Raw genomic sequence first — 27,840 nt, forward strand, 5'->3', positions numbered from 1 at the left:
GGGTTCTCCATGCCCCGCCACGAGCTCATGTAGAATTGTTGCATACCTGGTATCAATGCAGGAATGCAGTGGAGAAGTTTACACCCGTTCCAATTGCTCAATTGTCTAAGGAATGTCCACCAGAGTATGCTGAGGTGCAATTGCTTCCTCCAGCACCACTCAGCTCTCCCTCCCCCCCACAACCCTCTGCACCTCCCGGTAAGGATTTTAATCCTCCACCTTCCGCAGGAGGGGTCCCTCGGCGGCTGGTGAGGGAAGTACTGGAACGAGAACTCAGGCAGGCGAAATTTGAGGATGTGGCAGAATTAACTGAAATGCTTGCAATCTGCCCAGTTCATCTTACTGACCAGGTTGATGCTCAGGGTCACCAGATTGTGGAGTATAAGCCTCTCTCTTATCCTGTTCTTACTGAGTTAAGGAAAGCGATTTGAGATATGGGATTGCAGAGCAGTTATGTACAGGGTATGCTTGAGGCTGTCATGCGTAATCATACTCTAGTCCCAGAGGATTGGAAAACCACGATTCGCATGCTTTTAACTCCTGCTCAATATGTGGTTTGGGAAAGTGAGTTCCGCCAGCAGTGTTTACTAAGAGGCGCCAATTCTGGTGGAGCTTACACTGCCGAGCAACTCTATGGGGCAGGAAATTTTAGTGACACGAATCATCAGATAGTCTTGCCTGCTGCCACTCTGGAGGTTTCTTCTAATTGCGCCTTTCGCGCTTTTCAGCGTGTCCCCTCCTCTGGCAAACCCTTGCAAACCTTTTCCAGCATTCACCAAAAAGCCACAGAGCCTTACACAGACTTTGTTAATCGCCTGCAGGAAGCCCTCAGGCGTCAAGTTGATAACGCTGATGCTCAAGAGGAGCTGTTACTTAAGTTAGCTAAAGAAAATGCTACCTCTGAGTGCCGAAGGGTTATCACCGGTCTGGGGAACAACCCGGAGTTGGCAGACATGATTAGAGCTTGCCAAGATATAGGAAGTTCCTCTCATCAAGCCTTTTTGCTGGCTGCCGCTCTCCGTCAGGGGGGGAAACCTGGGGGAAAGTGTTTTAACTGCGGCAGGTCTGGGCATTTCAAAGCAGAATGCCGGGCTCCGGGGGGTGGAGGCGTAAAACGAAAGCCTACCAGCCCAACTGGGAAAGGGAAGCCTCGAACTAAATGTCCCAAATGCGGCAAGGGATTTCATTGGGCTAGTGAGTGCCGCTCGGGAAACTACCAGACGGGCCCGTCTCTGGCCCCGGTGCAAACAGAGGCAAGTCTGGGCTAGACTCCTTGCCTGCTTCTACTATTTTCAATTCCCCAAGTGCCACTAAAGGCAGTGCAGGGATTGATCTTTTTCTACAAGCTGATCTTACTTTCCAGTTCCCCGGAGAAGTGCAAATCGCACCTTCTCAGCTCTCCAGTCCTTTGCTTCCTGGCCATCTGGGCCTGATCTTACCTCGCTCCTCTAGTGGGAAAAAGGGAATATTTGTAGTCCCTGGGGTTGTTGACTCTGATTATGAAGGAGTCATACAAATGCAACTGTGGACTAATTTGCCTCAAACTTTGCCTCAGAATTCTGTGCCTGCTCAGTTAATTCTTGTCCCCTATGTCTTGCCTGCAGGGGGAGCTGACCGTGAGCGTGGCACGGGAGGTTTTGGGTCTACCTCCACTGATTCACTGGTAGGACTGACTACCACTATCTCTTCTGCACGCCCTCAGCAGCATATGTTTATCCAGGGTCATATGTTTAAAGGTATTATTGATACTGGAGCTGATGTTACCGTTCTCAGCCGATTGCAGTGGCCCCCTGAGTGGCCTTTAGAGGCCTGTCCCAGTGTTTGGGGCGTGGGGGGCAAACAGGGAGCTCAGCAAAGCGTACATTTTCTTTCTGCTTCTCTTCCTGATTCTGATAGAAGGGTGCAGTTTCGCCCTTATGTTTTAGGTATTCATGTTAATCTGTGGGGGCGAGACTTGCTAAGCCAATTTGGCACTGTTGTCACGGTGGGTGAATGAAATGCCTCTCACTGCTCTCCCCCTCAAGTGGCTCACGAATGAGCCTGTGTGGATTGATCAGTGGTCTCTCCCTTTGGACAAGCTTTCTGCTCTACACTCTTTTGCTGCTCCGGCGGTTCCTTGTTTAAAGTTCCTGTCTCCTCTTACTCTCGTTGCTTTGCAGCAACTCCTAGGCGCCCTTAATTGGGTGCGACCTTATTTTATTTTCCTTACTTACTACTGCAAAACATCCCAGCGATCTTATTAATGTTCCCCTGCGGCCCAGGCAGCTTTGCAAAAGGTAAATGAGGTTTTAGCTCAACAGTGTGTAAACAGAGTCCCTGCGGGGCTTGATGGCCTTCGCCTGTTCGTCCTCCCCACTCCCCACACTCCCACTGGAGTTCTGGGCATACTTCATCATGGGAAAGTCTTTCTTGTAGAATGGTTGTATCTCTCTCATGGCTCTCATCAAAATATTCTTCCATATCCGCATGCCACGGCTGATCTCTCTGCTATGGCACAAGAGCATGCTATTGAACGGACTGGTTATGATCTGCTTTCCATAACTATGCCCTTTCCTAAAAATGATTTCAATCACCTCCTGGGTACTTCTCTGCAATTTCAGATTGCTCTTGCAGACTTTGTGGGGGAAATCCTTTTTCATTTACCTAAAGATCCTCGCTTCTCTCTCCTACAATTGGTACCTATTTTCCTTCACTCTTTACAATCTCCTCAGCCGCTGCGCGCAGCTCCCATGGTTTTCTCTGATGGTGGCCGCTCTCGAGGAGCTATTGTTTTTCAGAGCGAAGGTCGCTGGATTACTAAATATTCTGCAAACCAGGCCTCTCCCCAGCGAGCGGAGCTCGCTGCTGCTATCCTTGCATTTCACACCTTTGCCCAGCAGCCATTTAATCTCATCACTGACTCCCACTATGTTTGTAAACTAATCAGCTGTCTTCCTGGTGCTTATCTGGCTCCCCGCATCGATTCTAATCTTGTGACTCATGTTCCTGACCTCTCCCCATGGAAGTTTGTTCATGTATCTATCGATACATTTTCTGGAGCGCTTTGGGCCACTCCTCAGCGGGGAGAAACTGCTTCTCATGTTATTTCCCATCTCCTCACTGCCATCACTGTTTTAGGCCGTCCATAGCGGTTAAAAACTGATAATGCCCCTGCTTACTGTTCTTCTACCCTTCAGTAGTTTTGTGATCAATGGAATATTTGTCTTTCTCATGGCATCCCATATAACTCCACGGGTCAAGCTATTGTTGAATGGGCTAATCGTTCCTTCAAAACCCTGCTGCAAAAACAATTAAAACAGGGGAAATATGGAACCCCCAATTTAGAAAACGTTACACAGCAAGTCCATAAAGTTCTTTTTACTTTGAATCAATTAACTGCCTCTCAAACCCCAGGAGCCATGCCTATAATAACCTGGGGTCGAGGTTTTGCTTCTTTTCTTATCCTACAGGTCCTTTCTGGGTTCCAGTAAGTGTGTGCATCCTGCTCATGGCGCAGCATCAAGTGGCAACCAACCCGGTGCCCGAGATGGAAAAAGTCAGCCTGGAGCAAGCTCAGACTGCCAATTCACTTCTCATTCTTTGTGCTGTGCTGTTTTATTCCTCGCAAGTCAATGTCTCACCTTTTGCCTTGAGGAGTCTGCTGATTAATTGCTCCTCTGTTGAAAATGTCGTTGTTTACCCTCTGTAAGGAATTGTATCTGCACCTGATAGAATCTCGGGCCTGGATCACTACGATTAAATTCTGGCTCCGTCTTCATTTTCGATCCTCCCCTACTAGCCTAATGGCTCAACTTCTAACTGATCCCTTTATCTCAGATTGGTCACAGGCTGTAGTGGAAAAGATTGGTTCCTTAGGAATCGACTTGGAGCCTTTATATAATAGTGGTGAGGTGGCAATTCTGCAGGTGGTTAAGAGGAGAATTTGGGATATTGAGGCGCAGACTATTAATGCCGGCAGCTCCAGAGTCTGCTCTCCTCATTCACTGTCCCTCTATTCCTCGCACACCACCATGGCGGCGTATATTGCTGATCTGATAAACCCTGTGTTTAGGAGGGCTTTTATGTTAGCGAGGTTCAATCTCTTTCCCTCAGCAGTGGTCACAGGCAGATACGGGGGTATACCGTATAGGGATAGGCTGTGTGACTGTACTCTGAGGGAACCCGATTCAATCTCACATATTCTTTTTCGCTGCCCTAAATATTCTGTTATGCGCAGTTTATTGATTCGTCCTCTTTTTCCTGTGCAGAGGGATTTTTTGGATAAGGATCTAAAATTTTTCTTAGCTGACAAGAGTCCAGCAATAACTCTATCCGTTGCTGAATTCCTGGCTTATGTGTGGAAGTCAAGGGTAACATTTTATAAAGCCCCCTATGACTGTGCTGTATCCTGAGATAATTTTGCTGTCTGGGGACACGATTGTGCTGCCCTATGAATTTATTTCACAACATTTCTCCTGTTTTGTCTGTATTATTTATGCCAATAAAGGTTGCTGTGTGTGTGTGTGAAAAGGTGCTATGCGAAAAGGTGCTATGCTAGATTCCAGCTGTGACTCTATAGTGAATCTCCTAAGCGATGCTGAGGCTGTGGCTCTCGCAGCCTCTCTAGTTGGCGTTCCAGCGCTCACCATTGTGAATCATCGAACTCTTAGCAAAATAGCTTGCAGCCTGACAACGACAATGAATGCAACTTCTATAGCAATTGCTGCCCTGAATGCTGAGCTTATCGAGCTCAGACGTGCTGCTTTGGACAATCGCACTGCCATTGATTATTTGCTGTTATTGCACCATCTAGGTTGCGAATCTGTTAAAAATATGTGTTGTTTTAATGTGTCTGATAATTCACAAAAAATATCTGTGCAATTGAACAATTTACATAACCTAGCTTCTGATATTAAGCAAGATCTGTTACCTTCTTGGTGGGCCTCAGTCTGGTCCTGGCTGCCTACTGGGTGGTTCGGTCTCCTTGTCCAATATGGAATTGGATTTATAGCATGTTTAATTCTAATTTGTTGCCTGCTACAGTGTCTCCCTGCTCTTGTATCTATGGGGTCGAGGGTGGTTGCAAAACAACCTCATGTGTATCCACTAATGGCCTCACAGGCCAAAACTTTAGCCAAACAACTGCGTTATTACCAACTGCATGCATCTGATGTTGGATCCAATCTAGAGTCAGATACTGAACAGGACTGCTTATTGTAACTTGATTCCTGCTCCTAATAAATAAAACGAAAAAGAGTGGAGTGTGGCTCCTTAGGTCAGCGGATAGGAAAGCCTACCCTGATCGAAAGGGCACTCTGCTCCCCTCTCCTCATAAATGCTTAACAATGCAACGTGCAGTTTCAGCCGTCCCTGTCAGTAACTGGTTAACTGGATGCCAGCACAGATAAACATTATTTTCCTTGGTCATCGGTCCTTGTGTATGCATGCTGTGCTTAAATAAAGGAGCCACTGCCTGGCTAGGGAGAGACTAGCCTTCGCAGACTGATGCTCAGAAATGCAACCCTGTGTCATGTCATTCCTACATCTCTAAGTATTGTGATTTATAAAATTAGATACTAATTGGATTATTATTTTGCTTTAAATGACTATAAGGCTTTTTTGGGAAGTTAATAATGGAATAACGAACACAAATGGAGATTGAGGAGGAGATCCATTTTAAGGCCTATATATTCTGTTATAGCATAATTAAAATAGACTAACTTGTTTATTTTAGTTAATAGTCTAACAGTTAAATAAAACAGTTAAATTAACAAGCTAAGGTATTAAACTTTATTTAGAAACATTATAAGGGTGATGGAGGGGAAAATTTACTCTTCCACATGTTTGGATGAAATTTTTTTTTTATTTAAAGAAATTTTTTCATACATATAATAGTTAAATAGATTAATAGTTAAAATTAAAATAGTCAAACTAACAAACTAAATAAACTAATAAATTAACACACCAAATACGTTGTTTCCCATAGGTTGAATATAAGGCTGAATATAAAATGTTTAAGTAGAGCTGAAAATGTATGATATTCAATTTTGTTATATATTGTGTTTATATTTCTTATGCAACTCAAATCTATTTTATATATTTTTTCTGTTATCGCTTAATGTATTCTGTATAAGGTTTTATGCACTTTCTATTGGTATTGCTTTTTTTTTACTTCTATTTCTAAATAAACAAAGAAGTTTCCTCTAAAAAAAAAAGGAGGAAAAAAAATTCTGGATTCACAAACATGAGTAACCTGAACTAAACACGGCTATGGTGGTGCATAGTACCCTCAAGTAATAGCTGACTTATGGCAACCTCCTGGCGGGATTTTCATGGCAAGAAACTATCACAGGTATGCCATTGCCTGCCTCTGCAACCCTGGTCTTCGTTGGAGGTCTCCCATCTAATTACTAACCAAGGCCAACCCTGCTTAGCTTCTGAGATCTGACGAGATCAGGCTCACCTGAGCTATCCAGATCAGGGCAAAGAAGGCTATAGGAGAAGTTTAAAAATCAGCTGGAAGAGGCAGAGTTAAGCCCTTCCTTCCCTCCTATTCTCCAATAAAAACTGTTCTCTTCTCAGAGTATTTCACAAAGCAGAGGGAACCATCCAGAAATAGTTTCTGCAATGCCACTTCCATGTAGTTTCTCCCTTAATCTCTTTCTGCTACAGTAAAGACCATGAACCACATCATACATTTAATTTTTATATACATTTAATTTTTATATTATATGCCTATAATACAAGCCTCTTTCCAGACAGGCCACTATAACAAAAAAACAATTGTAGGCAAATCTTGGCAGATAATGAGGCTGAAACCAATATTAAATACATCTCATTTGAAACGGTTTAAGTAAGATATAAGACATCTGTGGGAAATCCAGAGACCTTTTATAAAAGGATTTGGAAGATGGGTCATAAGAGGACACACTGAAGGTTTAAGAAAATTTTCAGAGAGTCCATGACCCCATTATCGGAATGCTTGTAATATCAGACACACAAAACAAATGGATCCAGAGGAGTTAGCCGTGTTAGTCTGCAGTAGCAAAATAGCAGAGAGTCCAGTAGCACCTTTAAGACTAACCAATTTATTTGTAGCATAAGCTTTCAAGAGCCACAGCTCTCTTCGTCAGATGCATCTCAAAAGCATAAGCCACAGCTCTCTACGTTTTTGGAGGGGTGGAGGAGGTGAATGAACAGAGAAATGGATCAACAAATTTGTCCTTTTATGAAATTGTCATCTGCACATTAGTAAACAATGTGCCCAAAATACAGCCACCTACCACTTACAGTTTTCTTTCTGTAAAAGCACCTGGGGCATAAGACAACCCCTAAAACATCTACTGATTATGGCATTTGGGTGATTTTTGTCCCAGCACAAGATAATGTATCGGGGTAACAAATATCATTACTTTTTTGTAAATAAAACTGACCAAGAGAATTAGTAGTGAAGTGTCACAATTGTGTGTAGGTTGGCAGTGGCACATATTTAGTGTTACCAGGACTTTTTTTCTGGGAAAAGAGGTGGTGGAACTCAGTGAGTTGCCCCCGAAGAAAATGGTCACATGGCTGGTGGCCCCGCCCCCTGATCTCCAGACAGAGGGGAGTTTAGATTGCCCTCCACACCACTCGGTGGCGCGGAGGGCAATCTAAACTCCCCTCTGTCTGGAGATCAGGGGGCGATGCCACCAGCCATGTGACCATTTTCAAGTGGTTCCGGAACTCCGTTCCACCACGTTCCTGCTGAAAAAAAGCCCTGAGTGTTACTAACTGTCCTGGGGAAAAAATGTATGGCCCTTTAATAGAGGCTTAATGTGTGGAGTTGGAAAGCTGAATGTTTTCATGGTATAGAGGTAACCATCAGTGCCTGGTAAATAGCATCCTATTAAGCCTCTATTAAAGGGAAAGAACGTGTTTCAGCCCAAAGGTCTTTCTCAGTGGTATGAAAATTTCACAAACAGTGCTCCATTAATATATTACATAAAACATACATGAACTAGCACACAATAAACACTGAGACGAAATTAAAGACAACATGGAGTAAATTCATTAGAATTCTGCCCCAGAAGAGCATGAAATAAAGTAAAGGTGATGCATCTAAGTAGGGAGTTGTTTGTTATTCCTTTGCCAATAAATCTTATATTACTAGGTCAAGAATATATGAAGTTCAAGATGAAGTGCTGGATACTGACCAAAGTTATTCTACTGGTCTCATGTAAGCTACATGGTTGACACTGCTTAAAAAAATTCATTCTAATCACTGATTTTCAAACTATGCACTTTTTAAAAATGTGAATTGCTATCAAATCCCTATCATGAACTAGTAGAGCAACAAAGTAATGGCATATTCAGTTATATTTTATTTGTACATGATCACAAACACAGGAGATTTACCTAGGACTGAGTAGACTACAATACATGGTATTGTCTCGGGAGAACTAGTTTTATATGTCTAGCTCAAATAAAGCTAAGCACTAAGCTCCATTCTGGAAAATTACTTATACACATACAACTCACAAGGAAATAACAAGAAACTTACAAGAACTGTTACAAAATAATACTTAAGTGATCTCTGATTTAGTTTCTCCAGAGGTGCCCTTGAAAATTCCATTGAGTTAGATCAGCATACTTGGAATCTCTTTCTTATTATCTTTTATCAACCTAAATTGTTGATTTACTGAACAATCCTAAGGGGCAGATTGAAAGCACTCAGAGAGCGGACTAAGGTTAATGTCACCGTAACTCGCACTTATATGGGTGTAACACCCCCTCCACCAGTGGCCAGATGAGGTGCACTCACACCACAGGCTGGTAGCAGCCAAAACAGGCAGCCTGATGGAATCGTGAGCGAGGTTCCTTCCCCTTTCCCCCACCCAGGGTCATGGCATGCAACAGGGTTGGACTTGAAGTGCAGCCTCTCGTGTGTCTGGAGGGGTGGTGGTGGTGTCATGGAGGATTCCTGTTCTCCAACAGCTCTCCTGGCATCTAATAAGCCAAGCAGAGGACCTCTGTATGTGGGGAGAGAGGGTGTTGCCGAGGGAGAGGGAAATATGGAGCAATGTCCTGGGATCTCAAGGGCTCTTCCCTTGCAAGGCCATACACCTCTCCTGTTTGCCCTTTGCAGAGCCAGGGATGGACTCTGAGGATCTTGTGCTGGGGAGTGCGATGGTGGCCCCTGGAGCAGGTTCTCTGGTCCCGCAGGCCATCACTCCATTCCGGAAGGCATCATCCTGGGACTGCAGCATGGCTCGTGAGGTCCACCCCGCATTCTCCTTACAGCTATTCAATGTGATGTGTAATGGAGCTGCTACAAGTCAAGGGGCATTGGTAGCTCCCATCACATTGAATGGCCCTTCCAGTCTCCCCAACAATCTCCAATGGGCAGCACTGTCAGTCGTTGAGGCACCCACCCCCACTCACCTCTACATAACTGCCTCTCCTGGATCTTGGGGGGCTGATCCTGGGTGCTGAGTCCCTCTTCACTCTTTGCAGCCTTTCTGGTCCCACTTTTCAGGGAGGCGGAATCTGTTTCTTGTGGTGGTGGTAGGGAATTTGCAGGCATGTGTAGCTGCAGCCACTGGCCTGGCCCTAATCAGAAATGGGGTTTGAACAGGCAAGAGGGTGGGTGCCCTGTCCACACCTTCAGTGTTACCTCATCCCCAGCAGGGATGCCTGCTCCCGGGGTGGTATTGGTCAGCAGCAGAGGTCATGGCCTCCCCATTGGCTGCACAGCTGCTTGCCCCTCACACACCTGTCAGGGGAGCGGTGTGGTCATTGGCTGGTGCAGGTGGGGTTGTCAGAGGGAACAGTGGGTAGGTGCTCTTGGCAGCAGCCACACCTCAGCTTGCCAAGCTTGGGTGCCAGCATGATTCTCCTGCAAAAGACCACAGGGAGTGGTGGAGTGGGGCCACTTTTACATCGACATGTGGGTGCAGGCACCAGGCCAGGCCTTAGGATTGGGCTGCCCATGTGATGGAAAGGTAACAAACAAATGGTTCAACATACACATCCACCAACAAAGGATAATTAGGAATACAATGATGTATAAAAATACACCACTGTAAATTGTATAAACACAACAGAAGAGAGCACAGTCATCAAGCAATATAAGCTAAAAAATTAAAGTTTAAATTGAAATGGTGAAAGATTCCTAGAAGGAAGGGAGAGCTTTGAGGGGGGGGGGCTTTTACCATGTTTTTAACATATTGGATGAGTTCACATATTTCTGATCTACAAAAATTAAAGGAAATTAACATGAAAGAAGCAGAAAGTAGATACGTCTTCATGAAACCCATATTTTTTAAAAAGCATGAATATATCTTAAAGAATAAAAAACTAGAAGAGAGGAGTGGCGGTATATGTTAGGGACCAACAAGTTAATATAATGGAGGAAATGAAAGACTCAGAAGGAAGATATATATTACTAAAAATTATATACCCCGTGCGGAGAATTCATACTCTAGCTACAATTTATGCACCGAACACTGCTAAAGAAAAATTCTATGAGAAATTTTTTGATAAACTGCTGGACTTCCAAGAAGGAGAAATTATTTCAGGGATATAAATGGGGTGTTGGACTCAAAGATGGATCAATCAAAAACAACAAGAGGAGGAAAACTACTCAAAAATGTCTTGCACCATATTAAAATATGTCATTTGATGAATGCTTGGAGAACTTTCAACCCAAAAGTTAAGGATTATACCTTTTTTCTGATAGGCACCAAACATATTCAAGGATAGATATGTGCTGGATATCCAAAACTGCATTAATGAACCTAAAGAAAGTTGAGATACAACCAAAAATTTATGCTGACCCAAATCCTTTATTGATAGAGTGGCAAGAAGAATGAAAGAGAAGAAAATGGAGGCTGGATGATAATATATTATTGCAAGATGATATTTTAAAGAAATGTAAGAAAGTCTTAGAAGAATTTTTAAAATTGAATTGTACCAATGATGTTTCCATTACTACAATTTGGGAAGCAAGGAAAGCCTTTATGAGAGGGAACCTCATAGATTTCATATAAAAAAAAGGAAGGAGAAAGCAAAAAAGATGAATGAAACTATAGCCAAAATTCAACAGTTGGAAGAACAATATAAAAAAATCATTTAAGAAGACAATATTAACTGAAATGAAGCAATTAAGAAATCAATTGAACTTACTGCAAGTTGAAGAAATGCAGAAGAAATTAAGCTTCATGAAGCAGAAACACTTTGAACATGCAAACAAACCAGGTTGCTTCCTGACTTATTGTCTACGAAATGAAACTGAGAGAAGAAGGATCACAGCAGTCAAAAAGCATGATGGAATTATGTATATAGAAAAAGAAATACATCAACAATTTGCTTTCTTTTTTTCTAAATTATACAAGAAAGAAATCTCTACGGAACAAGGAATGGAAGACTATATATCAAAGAGACATTAATCCCAAAGTTCAAGCTAGAAGATAAGAAGATGTTGAATCATAACATCACAGTGCAAGACATCTCACAAGCTATAAAAAAAATGAAAAAAGCACCAGGCCCAGATGGACTAATCGCCATGTATTATAAATGTTTTGAGGAAGAACTGATGCTGCCGCTTTAAAAAGTAATGAATAAAATAAGTGAAGATAAGACTTTATCTGAAATGTGGCAGGAGGCACATATATGACTGATTTATAAAGAGGGAAATGATCCAATGTTGCCCCAATCGTATATGTTGAATGTGGACTATAAAGTATTCACCTCCATTTTGGCCAAAAGACTTAAAAGATGCATAGTGAACATAATACATCCTGACCAGACATGTTTTGTACCAAAGAGATATATGAAAGAGAATGTCCGATTTGTAATTGATGCAATGGAGTTAGTGGGGGGGGGGGAGGACACAAGTCGGCATTCATCTTCCTAGATGCTGAAAAAGCATTTGGTAATCTTTCCTGGATCTTTTTACATAAAGTAATACAAAATCTAAACTGTGGCTTAAAGTTTGAAACTGGATAAAAGGAATTTATGCAAAGCAAAAGGCAAAGATTTTAATTAATGGTGTATTAACAGAAGAATTACAAATAGAACAAGGCATTAGACAATGATGTTCGCTGTCACCACAATTATTCATCCTGGCAAAGGAAAACTAAGGCAAGACTGCAAAATTAAAGGTTTGAAAGTGGAGGATGAAGAATTTAAGTTCAAATGCTATACAGATGATGTGGTTCTGATAATTTTGAACCCACAGGAGACAATATAATATGTTATCGATCAGCTCATGAATTCTGGAAAACATTCAGGATTTAAAGTTAATAGGAAAAAAACAAAAATAATTCCCAAGTTTTTAACAAGAAGAAAGAATTTGGGAAGCATCGGGATGTGAAATAGCAGTAAATGAAGTGAAATATTTGGGTATAAATCTAACAGGACAATAAGAAACATTGTTTAAAGACAATTATGAGATACTATGGAGGAGAATCCAAAAAGATTTGGAAAGATGGTCTGAGTTAAAGCTGTCCTGGTTTGGAAGAATTTATGCAATTAAAATGGATAAAACATTGAAAGACTGGCAGAGACAAATAAATCAATTCATTTGGAATGGCAACAAACCAAGAGTAAGATTCAAGGTACAAGATGAAAGAAGTAGAGGAGGGCTGGCAATCCCAAATATCAAGTTATATTATCAAGCAGCTGTCTTAGTTTGGATTACAGATTGGATAAGAAACCCTAAGAACAGATTAGTACAACTAGAGGCAGCGGATTTATCGGATGGGCTACATAATCACCTTTGGGTGACAAGAAGAACAAGGAGACAACAAAAAAATCATGTTATAAGAGACAGCCTGATTCAAATTTGGGAATCGGTTAGAAAGAGAATAAATCAGCTGATAATGCCAATATTTTCACCAGTTGATGCCTTCTGTGATAAGAATCAGAAAATAGACAATGACTTTATAACTTATGGAGATATGATAAACTCTGAAGGCAAGAGATAAAAGAAGAAATCATGGCAAGAAATTCAAGATGAAGGAATAAAAATACAATGGTTGATATATTTTCAGGTGGTCTCCAGACAGTTAAGAGCTCTTACTGATTTTGAGAAGATAATCACACAGAAGAAGGAGCACATTCTGGGTCAGATTTATAAACTTTTACTTCAATATGACACAGAAACAGAACAAGTTAAAATTTGGATGATAAAATGGATGCAAAATTTTGGAGAAGAAATATATACTATATAGTAACCGGATTTAATAAAGGTTGTGATCTCCATTGCTATACTGACAAACATTGAAAAAGATTAAGTTTTTGTGCACTCTGTATTTTAACAACTCTTGTAGTGAACAGTTGTAAAATCTTCTTGACCTTATTTCCTCCCCTCTCCTTTTTTCTTTCTGTGCCCTTTTTTTTATTTGCTAAAATAAAAAAAGGAAATTAACAATAGCAAAAGCAACAAAACTGTTGTTTTAATATATGCCATCACTAAATTTGAATTTAAACATGCTTATGCAGTGTTCTTTTCATAAACCAATCAAGCAGTAATAACAGGGCATTTAAATTAAATATCAGTTCAACATAGGACAAGCCATAACAACATTTAAGTATTTTGGCTTACTCATAATTTTCAGACTTAGACAATTCCAGCACAAGAGAAAATTATTTCCCATAAAACAAGACATGCCCAAATAATGCAAGTTAGAATTTTAGACTGTAAAAAAATGCTCTCATTATTACATTTGATTATTTTGAAAAGTTTTTGGTACTTTCTATTAAGTATTTCCATTGTACTAGCTGATCATTCCTAGTGCAAACAAACTGTGGCATAAGAACCAGCAACAACAGACAAACAGCCAAACTAGGGAAAGGACAGAGTGGACAAAATCCTTCTCAGACTTAATGGACAAGATACAAAGGTGTCCATCGTGTATAAACCATGTGCATATGCAGAGTAGAGGTGGGCACCATCCAAAAAAAATTACCTATCACCTACCTATCAAAAAATTACCTATCGTGGATCCGCGCCGGCGACAAACCCAAATCACCGATCCACACCGATCAACTCCCGTTTCCGATCTGTGGATCGGGGAGGCCAAAGCAGAGGGGCGCCCCGCTGTTCCCAGCTATGTGGGAAGGTGGGTGGTGGTGGCGACCACTGGGCCCAGCGGGCACGGGGAGGGGATGTTCACACACACACACTTAGAGCAGAGGGGGGGAGTTTTTAACCCGGCAATGAGCCGCCTCCCCTCAGAGAGTTCACACACACTTAGAGCAGATGGGGGGAAAGTTTTTAACCCGGTGACAAGCCGCCTCCCCTCAGGGAGGGGACGTTCACACACACACACACTTAGAGCAGGGGGGGAGTTTTTAACCCAGCGATGAGCCACCTCCCCTCAGGGAGGGGACATTCACACACACACACACTTAGAGCAGGGGGGGAGTTTTTAACCCGTCCCTGGCTCTCCAAATAGAGAGAGACACCCCGTCAACATGTTTCAGCCAGCTTTTTAAAAAAAGCAGGGACAGAATCCTCCATTCCTCCCCACCCAATTTTAAAAGCAAGCAGTCAGTCTTCCAAAAGCATATTTTAAACACATACACAGAGCCGTGAATGAGGTTTTCCCACAAAATACAGTGTTTTAAAAGCAGGTTAAAAACAGAGAGTGACAGACAGAAAAACAGCCATTCCTCCTATAAAGCCTCGTTTTTTAAAAAAGCAAAAAACGTTTGGAGTGCCCATGGCTACAGAACACCCCCTTCCCCCTCCCTCCCCTGGGTCTCTTTTCCCAACTGGTGAGTGCGTTGCTGCTTCGTGGTTGGAAGGAACCCCTGATCAAGGAAAGCTGGGCTTCCATTCAGGTTTCCAGGGCAACAGAAGGAGGGGAAACACAGCTCAGGCATTCCCCTGGCTCCGTTGCCAGGGCAATAGATTGCTGGCGCCAGAGTGTCTGGATCACAATGAGATACCGATCGACCCAATGAAGCCCCGAACAAGTGCCCCCCCCCCGACCGCTGGATCTGTTGCCGTGGACGGCACCGATCAGCTGGGTCCCGATGGCACGGACGACATTATCGGGGGTATTTTCCTATCGTAATGCCGATCGTGCCCATCTCTAATGCAGAGTAGCAATTAGAAGACAACAGAAATGAAACTGGGAACAGCAATGTGTTTGAGCCTTACAGTAATATAGCCAGTATTGCCAGAATTAGTCCCTTTTCTCTCCTTCCAAGTTCATTAGCTTTGGTCTTGATCAGTAAGGCTTGTAGAGACCACCTAACTTTTGTGTTATCACCACTCTGATAGCTGAATATGAGAAACAGCATGTATGACACAATCATGATACCTCAGCCCTAGTATAAAAAAGTTGGATCATATATATCTTTTAATGCACTTCAAAATCCATGATTAAAACTGGGACGTGCACTTAAAAAAATGGTATTTTTTGGATGTGGGTCTCAAGAAAGCCATAGTCATGGATATGCCCAATATTTGGGTCCTATCATACCACTTTTGTATATGGATTCTGAAATTAATCAGGTCCATTATTCCCTATTGAGGAATCTTTCCAGGGGACTGGAGGGGCTGTTTTCCATGCAAATTACACCACAATTGCAGAGGAGTGAGGCTGCCTGTCCTCTAAAGACCCCCAAGTTTGAGAAAGATTGGCTCAAGGGTTCCAGTTCTACAGGCCTTTGAACAAGGTGTTCCCAGCTATTCACCACTGTTTCCTATAGAGGGGAAAATCCAGTGCTTTCTCCAGAGCAAAGAAGCCTTAGTCAAACACATAAAAACAACCCCTGATCAAAAATTTAAAAAAAACAGCCCAACAGAACCTATGCCAAACCAGATAATCCCAAAAGAACTAACTTGGCAGCAAGCAGCAGAAGGCAGTCACTCCAAAAATAAAAGTAAAACTCTTGCCCTGAAGCTTCAGCCAGTTGCAACTCGTTTCCTCTCCCCCCACCCCCGCCATTTTGCAGGTTTCCCCAGGCAAAAAAAGAAACAGGAAGGAAGACAAATCCAACAGGAAAACAGCATAGCTCGTTAGAAAGAGCACAACTGTCTGCCCAATTATGACGACTCTCTCATGTAACCTATGAGAGAATCATCATGATTGGACAGACTGTTGAGCTCCCCCTAACAAGCAATGCCATTCACCTGTGAGAATCATTCCCTCTCCTTTTTTGCCCAGGAAATATAAGAAAAAAGCAGCTGCAACCTTTGAAATGGCAGCCCCGGTTAACACTATATATTTTTGTAATGAATCAGGATGGAAATATTGGCATATCTGAGAATTTCAGATATGATCATGATTCTCAAATATACATGCAAAATATCGATAAGGTAGTTTTCGAGTAAATTTTTGGTATATTTTACATATACCAAACTGCACATCCCTATAGATCAAGATGGGTGACCATGTTAGTCTGTATCTGAAGAAGTGAGCTGTGGCTCAAAAAAGCTCATAGCCTACCACAAATTTTGTCAGTCTTATAGGTGCTACTGGATCCTTGCTCTTTTCTACTGCACATCCCTAGTTAGGAATACTTTCTTCACAGAGTTTCAATCACTTATTTACCACTTCTATTTCCTAAACTTTGCAGGTTGCAAGAAAACATGCTACTAAAATGTCTAGAATCACAACTGTTTGGGGAAAGGTAGTACAAACACAGTTGTTGGGAGAAATGTAATGCAGATGTTGGACCCAAGGGTGAGTTCAAGGTCTACGTGAGTTCAAGGTCTAGGGTATCCTTTTTTACCACCACCACCCCCTTCTGCATATACACTTTGATTAAAGCAAAGTAAGTGTTTTTATTGTAACAGATGGAAATACAATTTCTTCATTAGTGTCATGTATGCCTACCTGCAATACATGCCATGGGTATGTTTTATACTGCCTAGTAGTCCTCTGATACTGTGAAGAGTTCTGAGTGCCTTTCAAAGTCTGTTGTTTAGAAGCTCACTGTGTTATCTTTGCTTTGAAGTAAAACACTCTCCTGGGGAAGCAAAATACTTTCACTTGCAGGCAAGCGGCCTTGAGTTCTGCTGCACCTGACACAAACGAGGCTTCTCCTGAGAAGAGGGACGATTTCATGCTTACTCTGTAGGTGTAGTCTAAACTGTGATAATTTTTGTCTCTGGCGTTCACACCAGAATTTCAACTACTAACCTGGGGTGGGATGTTACTCTATAACTAACCAAGGTTTTTCTATACATGTCACTCGGGCCAATTTTCCACTGTCTGATCAACCTGAACTGATGGATCTCTAATAAATGTTACTTCAACCGAATCACCTGTGTGTTTGCTGTGGAGAACTAAGGGATCTAACTGCCAGGGGCTGACAATTAGATATGGCACTCCTCTCTTCCCAAACCAAACGTCCAGAGTCTGAAGATGAGTGATGGGCTATCAAGTCAGGGCCTTACAGTTCATTAAGAGTGCAGCTCTCAGCTAGTATCCTGGGTTTTGAAAGTATATTATAACATAAATATCCAAAATGGATCATAGATGAACTTTAAAATTTCATGACTTTAGCCTGTTCCTATATTCTGCTACACACACCAAACGGAATATAGGATCTTGTAACTAGCTTCCACCAGTGGATCTAGAGGAGTAAAGGTACTTACACCAAGCCCTTCAATAGTACATAAGCTCCATTTAATAGTTTTTTTAAGGGGAATGACTGGGCAGGCCATTAACAGCCATTTAAGGTCGATCTTGTCCAAACAGGAAAAAAAGCTCTTAAATTATACTAAGTAGTTTGTGAAGTAACAGACACGGGTCACAAATAAGCTATGAAAAGTTAAATAGGAATCACCAGTTTCTTGGATTATTATTTTCCTCTTAGAGCATCTAAAAGTGTTTCAGCTATAACTCCCCCTTGTGTTTAAAATAAGAACTCCCTCTTATGCCATAATTACCAATTTAAGCCTCCTCCTGCCAATCAGACAAGGGGATCCACAGAATTTCACCATAAAATCACACCTGAACAAAACTGCCCAATATTCTCCTTGAATCACAACATTCTTGAAGGACAACTCCTTATTTATGTAGTTAACACTGCAATCCTAACACTTCTCACTAAGTAGCATTCTAAGAAGACCCGCTTAGGATTGCACTGTGAATGTTCTACAATCATCTCTGAGACTATCATGAAATACAGGGACCTAGTTCACAATAATGACTGCTAACGTTTTTTTTCTTTCCTCAGCAAACACTACGCAACCTTTTCAAATACCTATTAACTTTGAAATCTTGAATGATATTTTAGTCATGAGTATAAGAATCTAGAATAATGAGGGTTTTGGTTATGGTGAATTTACGTTATTCTTTTTCTCTACTATTACAATGAATAAGTTTTATCATCTTTTTATAGAAAAAATGTTAAACATATAGCATTTGTTATCCATAGTTCACAAGATAGTTAGCAATTCTCATCTAACATCAGCTAGACTTTCTGCCCAAGCGATGCATGCCAATAAGGCAATCATTGCAATTAGCAACTAAACTGCAGTAACAGAATAGTTCTTGGTTCAAATCTCACCTTTGCCATGAACTCAACAAGTTATCTTGAACAAGTCACCTTCTCAAGGCCTTCGCATCCATAATAACTAGCTTGATACCCGTGCTTTGCTACGGTATTTAACTACTTTCAATCCAGTTATAATACTTATGGGTATGTAACATTTTTTGGTTTGTGTATTTTTTTTTTGAGTTGGCAACCCTAGTGAACTTTTAGGGGATGACGGGGAGGTACATTTCACCTCAGGATACATTCAATGACTCCCAATAGCAACTGCATACTGTTTAGAATGTGGGGGTGAGGACCAATCAGGACACACACGCAAATGACCTCTGTGTTCCAACTGTCTCTGGGGACTGATGAGGTGTGGAATGTTTTGAGCCCCAATCAGTCCACATATGCAAATGACCTTGAAAGGCTGGCCCAGTCAGGGAAGAGTGGCCAAGCTGGCAGTGGACAGGGGCGCAAACAGGCAGCAGCCTGCCAGCCACACAGGGAAGCTGTATCTCTTTGGGAAAACACGTTGTACCCTTTTTTACCCCCGGGGGGCAAATTTATTAAAATCCCTTCTTAGTGGGTGTTTACATCATGAAAGGAATATTCTCCCCAAATTTCATGTTTCTAGGTCCAGGGTTTGGGGCTGAGTGTTGATGAGTCAGTCAGGACACATCTGTATATATAAAAGATAAGCCTGTTTTTCTGTGGCAGGAATACCTTCCAGAAAATAAAGCTAGGACTTTTGAAATTGGCCCCGATTCAGGATGAACTGGTAATTGTAGTACCAAAAATGAAGGGAACTGAAGCATCCTGTACTAGATTATATCTAAAACATCCATCAAGTATAGAAGGGATATTTACTTGCTAGAAGCCAGGAATGTAGAGGCAGCAGAAACAGGGTGGAGAATATCCTCCTTTACAAAACTAATTTTCAAACAAGCTTTGCCAATTAGAAGTCTTCTTGAGTGTGAAGCTCACTGGAATAATATTCTAGAGGAAGCAGCAGTTATGCATTCACCTAAAATGTTCTAAACTCTGTTTACTAATATGCTGCACGGTTGTGCCATTTTAAATCTATGGGACATACAAAAGAAGAATCTTTCAGGAGATATTTTGAATCAAACGAGAATACAGATGCCAGATACAGAAATGATAAAGATTAGGGGTGTGCACTGAAAAAATTTCCATTTCAGTTCAAATTCAGAGTTTCCAAATGAACTATGTACCATTATTGGTTTTTTACTGCATGAGATGTTGTCAGCTTGGATCTACTCTTTTTTGTTTTTCTGTTATCATGAGTTTCAGCCTTGTTCTTTGCAATGAAGGCTTCTAGACAATTTGAGCAGCTGTTTTTGCACTTATCGGCACAAAAATCACACAGAACACAGTCCTTCCTCTAAACCATTGATCCAAGTTTTCCTCAGTAACACTATATGCACACAACAGACCCAAAGAAGGCAAGTGTTAGCACATGCAAACTATAGCAAGAAACTGGTTGGCAAAGGGTATATTGCCAACAAATTATTACTTGTGCATCCTGCTGTTGCCTGTTGATGCCATCTTTCCTTGAGCTTTGCAGTGCTTTTGATGTTCAGTGTTCTCGCATTAATGGGGTGTTCTCACATTAATCACTGTCAATCTCTATCACCCAAGTGCAGGCAGGCAGGAAGTATGATTGTCTGAATCCCTCCCCCTCGCCTAAACATGTCTGTTCCTTTCGCTGTGGGCAGGCAGAATGGTTTTTAAAAGAGCGGAGCAGGCAAACAGCTTGCAGGGGGCTTGACTTAAGCTTGATGTGGAGGATTTGTTTTTAAATAATGTTTTGGCAGAAACGTTGGGGGGGAAGCAATCCTAAACAAGTCTACGCAGATGTAAGTCCCATGTTATTGAATAGTGCTTACTCCCTGAGAAGTGTTTTACTCCCAGGGAAGTGTTTTAGAATTGCAGCCTGTGATTGAAGTCTTCCAGAGCTTTTATCAAGTTTGATTGATTGAAAAGACCACTTGCATCCATACCCTGTGGCACTCCTCCAAGCGATCAACCATCCAAGTGCCCTAATGGGGTTGGGAGACACAGACCAGTGCCCAGTTGTGCTGCAAAACAAACCAAAATGCACGCCCCCCCCTAAGTAGGTCTATTCAGATGTAAGTCCCATCTTACACAATAGTGCTTACTCCTGATGAAGTGTCTTTAGAATTGCAGCCTATGATTGAAGTCTGCACATTGCCCCTTCCAAATGTTTCCAAAGCCAATAGGTGGGGAGGTGTCTCCCCTTGTATGGACCCAATAAGGCAGGAGAAAATGCCACCTCCCAAGTAGCAACAGAAAAAATATATACTCATGTGCATTGGACACATTCCCTCTTCCCGCCAACAGAGTTAGTAATGTAAAGGCTCTTTCCCGTGGGATCCAATTGGTGAATATCATTTAAAAAAACAAGATGCTGTTCCCGCTGCAAAATAAGGATCAAAATGAAACACATGAACTTTTTGGTGGGAAGGTGTTGTTATAATTTGGTTTCCTGGATTTGGTTCACAATTTGGTTCATTTGGGGTTCCTGGATTTGGTTCACAAAACAGTGATTTCTGGCTGAATTTCCAGCTAGTTTGTTTCTGGAACGATTACTACAACATATATTGAAGTTCAAAATGGGTGCACCCATTATATGTTTACAAAATATGAGCCCATCAAAACTGTCTAAAAGAACTCAGTTTCCAATTTGACCAAGTTTTACAATAAGCATTAATAAAGCTCTAGGGCAATCATTAAAAATATCTGGCCTTGATTTACAAGATGCTTGTGATGACATGGGCTACTTTATGTAAGATGGTCAAGAGGAGGAGACAGAGAAAACATATTATATTAGCTTCACTAGTAGAACTTTTAATGTAGTATATAACAAAGACTTAGTACCATAAATAATTATTTCCCCCTTTCATTTACATATTTATTAATATTTGTAATTTAATTATTTATTCGTTAGATAAATTGAAAAATGCATAACATTTGTTTATATTTTTAATGAAGCTAATTAAAATCAATATGCTGTATGTTTTTAAATTCAAGTATTCTAATTTCTTTTAAAAATATTTATTTGTACTGAACCAAATGTACTGAAAAGATTAATAGGAGAAAAATATGGCCATGTACCACTTTCACAGCTAGTCCATAGTGCACAAAGGGGTAGAGTCACATTAAAATAATGTAAACTCAGCAAGCTACTGGGCTTGGCATGCCAAGTGAGCAGGGTGAACCGCTAGTCTGCAGATGGGGGATAAAGGTCTATCTGACAAGGCTGTTTTAAGGATTACGTCCTGTTCCAATTTTCTTGAAATCTCAATTCCAGAACTTCCAGGGCTGTAAGGATCACAAAAAGAGTGAATTAAGGGTACAGTGAGGAACAGTGAGTGTGAACTGAGCTGCAAATTCCATTGCCCAGCCTTCTGCTGTTTTTAATGATAACAACAATAGTAGTACCCCAGCAAAACTATTTTCTCTTTTCTCTAGGTATATCATCACCACTTTAAGCTTTCTGTTCTGCACATGTCTGCAAAGTAGAGCAATGTTGAATAAAGCAGAATAATTTGCTGGATCATGAGGAGCCTTTTAAAGATGAGAGGAGTTAGCCATGTTGGTCTGTAGTTGCAAAATAGTAAAAAGTCCAGTAGCACCTTTAAGAAAACTAACTAACTTTATTGAGGCATAAGCTTTCAAAAACCATAGTTCTCTTCGTCAGATGCATGCATCATCAGATCCATGCATCTGACGAAGAAAACTGGTTTTTGAAAGCTTATGCCTAAATAAAGTTAGACTTAAAGGTGCTACTGGACTTTTTACTATTTTAAAGATGAAGAATCAGGAAGTAAAGATTGATCAAAAGACAATGGCAACCACATGGAAGGATATGAAAAACATCACACATTATAGGAGATCCACACAACCAACATAATATTGAAAACATTATTCATACATGCACTAGACCATAACCAGATAGTATCTGCATGTCTCTGACATAGGACACTGGCAGGCATAAACATAGAAACAGTTTTCAACACATACAGCTTTTCAATATTTATATGGTCCCAGCAGTACGAATTCTTAAAATACTGAAGCACAACATGTTGTAGGTTGTATTAAACAGAACTTAAACCCTCTGCATTGGTGTGGTGTGGTGAGTAGACATGGGCACGAACAGAAAAAAAACCAGAACATGGTGTTTGTTGTTCGTTGCCATCCACGAACAACGAACAATGAACACTGATGAACATGATCCTGCCACGAACATATTCATTGTTCCTTGTTTGTGGGGGCCAGCAGGCTCTCCTCCAGCCATCAAGATCCCTACTGCACCACTCCCAGAAATCCTACCTGAGCAGGCAGCAGGACATGTACCAATAATAAATAATAGCTTGGCCCCAGAGCCTGGCAGCAGCCCTGGAACCTGAAGCGGTAGATCTCTACCGCACCACTCCCAGAAACCCAACCTGAGCAGGCAGCAGGAAATGTACCAATAATAAATAATAGCTTGGCCCCAGAACCTGGCAGCAGCGCTGGAACCTGAAGGGGTAGATCCCTATCCCACAAAACACAAAGAAAATTCAAGCTCCAATGCACTCACCGTGTCTAACAGCAGCTGCCTCTCCCTGAAAGCCAGAGCTAGGAGACCCCCTCCCCCCTGTTCTTTTCCTCTTGTAACAAATTTGGAGCTCCAGTCCACACTTGGAAGGAAGACTTGCCTATCAAGCTAAATTGGGCTTAGATTGGGGTTTCCAGGGCAACAGCAGGAGTTCAGACAGAGTTCAGACAATCCCTGCCTGAGTTGCCATGGGAATTGATTGCAGGTGCCAGACTGTCTGGCTTGATGAACAGCAACGAACAGCAACGAACAAGACTTGCAACGACCACCTGTTCATTTAAAATGGGGCCTCACAAACAGCTTGCTTGTGAACAGCAGATTGGGCTGTTCATGGGTTTTTTTTAGTTCGTATTGCTGTTCGTGCCCGTCTCTAGTGGTGAGATCTAAAGAATGGCAACAGAAATATTGGGAGGAGCACAGCATAATTAGATAACTTTAACAGTGCACAAGTTTCAAAACTAATGTAAACCAAATTAAATTAGGGGTTTTTTTTAAATAGCTACAAGATGTCTTTAAAAGAACATCTAGTTTCTTTCCTCAAATTCCTTTGGATTAAAGGATAGCAGACATATACCCAGAAAGCAGGTTTCACTCCCACAGCTTCTACTTCATTCTGGCATTATCATTGCCTAATAGAGCTGAAAAATTATTCCTGATCTTTATCATAAAACCAACAGAATGTAGTTAAAATGAATCCTAAGAAGGCATAAGAGTCACAGTTGGTTCACTATGTGTATGTTTCTAGAAGGAGACTAGATTTCTGCCAACTTCCACTTAGAAAATGTGCCAGAGAGCTCAATGCTTTGAGCTTCCAACAGACTTACACCACAATCCTGGGGCCTTTATTTATCCTATCTGCCCATCCACTGAACTTTTAAGATTTCCCACAGAACCCCGCTAACAAGTTTTTGAACTCTTGAGTTCAGTCTTTAGAAAGTGACAGGGGTTGTATATCTGTTACGTGAGAAATATATTTATTCAGTGTCATCAACAGAGACGGTGCTTCACATTATAATATTTAAAAACAAAAGTTTACAGTATCATTTTGTAAAGTATTACATGTGATGGGCAAGACTGGTTCCAGCTCCACCTCTCCTCAGAAACAGCCAATAAAAGCTGGCAGAATGCTGGGGCAATGACAGTTTTAGTTTGTTGGAAGGCAGTTACTGGGGAGGGGGGGAGGGATTTGACAGTTAAAGAAAGGCAGCAGAGAAACAGCAGTCTGTTAACCTCTTATGATACATATTACTCATTCCCTGTTTAAGCGTAACGTATCTACATGTTTCCAATTATTCATTCCTATTTTATACATCTTGTAAATAAAATGTATTCTTGTTTCTGTTTTAACCCTAGCTGACCTAAAGTTGTTGGCCAATGGAAATAAAAGCATATACACAAACCTTAAACACTCTAGTCACAACAAATGGCAGGAAATTGTTAGGAAAGCCTTCACTCTCCTGGCTTTCCACAAACTGTGCAAAACTGAATTATTTAGGAGGGCTTTCTACCCATGTGCCATAAAAAATAGCTCAGAGAGATGCTTTGGTAGGGATGGGAACTAAATACTACACTATTGGATACTGTCTGCTGATGTAGATATACACCTACTAGCAAGTTTCCACATGGTCCTGGGTCATATAAGTGAATTTCTTCTTACAGAAACACCCAGGGTAACCATGTTTATGCCCTGCCAAAAGTGCATAAAAGGGCTTTCCTCCACAGGGTAGACCCATAGTTTCTGGCTCGGCTTCATCGTTAGAACCTTTGGCACAATTTTTGGATGAAAATTTATGTCCTGCCGAAAGTGCATAAAAAGGGCTTTCCTCCACCAGGTAGACCCATAGTTTCTGGGTCGGCTTAAGCATTGGAACCTTTGGTACAATTTTTGGATGAACATTTAGGACATTTTGTAGATCAAACACCCTCATACATTAAAGACACTAAGCATTTAATTAATGTTACAGAAGGAGTGGCAGTTTCTTTCAATTCTATTTTGGTCACTATTGATGTTAGGGAACTATAAACTAATATTCCCCCATGAAAGGATTAGACTTGTGGCAGAGGATTTATTGGAACAATGAACAGATAAATCAATCCATATTTATTTTCTTCTTGAACTATTGGATATTATACTGGAAAAGAATTATTTTTGATATGCTAATGATTTTTATTTCGATGGAAGAGCTTGACCATGGGCAGTTCCTGCGCACCAAGCCTGGCTGACATCTTTATGAATCATTTTGAGAAGAGATATATCTGTTTCTCTCATAATCCTTTTAGGAAGTCAATCTCTATTTTCAAAAGATTTATTGATGGTTTATTGATTTTGTTTGAGACAGGAAATGAGATCACACTTTTTTGTAATGGATTAACACTTTACACCCTACTATCAAGTTGCATAGTGTCAAGTTTGACACTATGAAATTTACTATCAAGTTTGATAGTATATTTCAGTGTCAAGATTAATTATTTAGATATTATCATTTATAAGAATTCTAACAACATATTGGCTTTGAAATTGTATAGAAAAGACACTGACCGTAATGCTCTATTACATTATGGATCATCACGTCCTTTTTTAAAGACATAGTTTGCCCTATGGGCAGTTTTTGAGCATAAAGAGGAACTCCACTACATTTCAGGATTATAAAAAAGATGCTGGCAAACTTCAGACACAATTAATTACAAGGGGGTATCCAGTCCACGTAATTAGATCGGCTAAAAGGAGAGCTGACAGTGTTGACAGAAAGGAGTTATTAAGAGATAAAACACTTTGTAAAAGAGGTAATATTTCATGGGCAATGGATTTTTCTCCCTTGACAAGTGCAATTAGGAACATCATTCATAGACATCATTCATCTAGTAACCCGTCTACCTGAGTGTAAGGAGAAACCAAAAATAGGTTTTAGAAAGAACAGAAACATTAGGGACATTTTGATCAGAATAGATACAGCTATAACAAAAGAGAACTCTAGGCCTAGGAGAACTCTAGGCTTCATGGAAGAATCCAGCAGAAATTAAAATGTTACACGAATTGTGAGTCTAAGGTCCTTTTTGCACTGGAACTTTAAAGTGTTTCAGTATCTCTTCCTCTGTTTGCTTCCCATATTTGCAGGAGTTTCACACTTGCAAGGAAGTCATGGGACGTAGTACCGATGTTTGTCCATGGTATCCCCAATTTTTCCCACAGCTGACATACCACGATTTTATTTTGAAGCTGCTGCTGAGTCACGTCTGGCCCGATTAATGTCAGTGTGAACTGTATACTTGCCTTCTGCTTCTCTTCTCCCCCTTCTCCTTTTTCCCAGGAGCTGATTGGTCTGTGTGGAATTAACCACTCCCACCCTCCTCTGAACTCCTTTTCGACCATTTTTATCAGTGAAGTGAGGTAAGAGTCATAAGGCTGCTTCTCCGTTGGCTTCCTTCCTCCCGGATTTTTCAATACTAGGAATGATTCCTAACATTGCTGTTTATTCCCTGCTGGCTTTAAAAGCTGGGAAAGTGTTAAATGGCTGCTTTTCCCTTCTTCCCTTGGAGTATGCACAAACACACTCTTTTTTTTCAAAGGCAAGAATGGGTTGTAATGTTGTAACATTGTAATGTTACTACACATTCCTCCTGGCTTTAAAAGCCAGGAAAGGATTAAATGGCTGCTTTTCCCTCTCTCCCAGGCATGTTTTGGGCTTTGCCAAAGAGAAAAAAAACCCAAGCATTTTGCATAGCCCTTCAGAAACAAAGCAGTAGGGAAGCTGCCGGGAGGGGATAAAGCAGCAGCATTTTAACCCTTTCTTGGCTTGGCTTTAAAGAATAAATAAATGAGAGTGGAACAAGCATGAAAAGTACATGGTTTCCCCCAGTACTCTGCCACCAATTGCCTCTCCAGTGCGCACAGACAGCCCAATCAGCAAATACAGGGGGAGGATGTGTTCCAACATTGCAATGTTACAACGCCTGCTCAAATTTTTTTAAAAATGTGTGACATGAATTGCAATGCTCAAAAGCCTGAAACTGCACTGAGGCTTCAAAGCCTGTCTAAAATGAAAAACAAGACACCAAGTCAAAACTGCCTTGGAAAGTGTGGAATGTGTGGGTGCCATGCCAAAGCCATTGTGATTGTGTCAAAAGCTTATAAATGGTAGTTTAAACCATAAGTGTGAAAAGGGCATAAAATGTTTTATATCTAGCCTTCTGTCCATGTAGCTTTTGGTACTTAGGCATTAGTACTAGAAAAATTAAAGTCAGGATCTTGGAACATGTATCCTGGATTAAAAATCATGTATTAGAGGTGCCCATGGCTCAGCATTTCTTAGATAAACAACATGCATCTGAGGATTTGAGATTTTTTTGTAATTTATAAATGTGATCCTGATCCCTACAATACAAATGATATAAAAAAGAAATTATTACGAAAAGGAACACAATTCATATATGAGTATAAAACATATATACCTTATGGTCTCAATAATGAAGTAGATTATATGCCCTTCATTTAAAAGGTTTTGTGGCTTTAAGGCTGGTGTAGTTACAGGTGTAAGTGATTTGAATGAGGATTTAACCATGACAACAGAAGTAAAGATATGCAGATTTCTGGCCTTATTGACTGTGCTGCTTGAAAGTAGAGAAGAGGAGAAGCTACCCAGCTCTGAACAATTTACAAGCAGGCAAAGAAATGGCAGGTTTGCCATGTGCAGGTTGTTATCTTTAAAAAATTATACATATACATATACATATACATA

The 27,840-nt window shown here is 41.0% G+C and overlaps 1 protein-coding gene across 1 annotated transcript in view; it reads right to left on the bottom strand.

Annotated features, from left to right (window-relative positions):
* Positions 1 to 27,840, bottom strand: part of FBN2 (fibrillin 2) — a 286,019-nt gene that overhangs the window by 224,824 nt on the left and 33,355 nt on the right. The window lies entirely within an intron of this gene.

Source organism: Eublepharis macularius, chromosome 8 (assembly GCF_028583425.1).
Source record: "Eublepharis macularius isolate TG4126 chromosome 8, MPM_Emac_v1.0, whole genome shotgun sequence".
Classification (NCBI taxonomy): domain Eukaryota; kingdom Metazoa; phylum Chordata; class Lepidosauria; order Squamata; family Eublepharidae; genus Eublepharis; species Eublepharis macularius.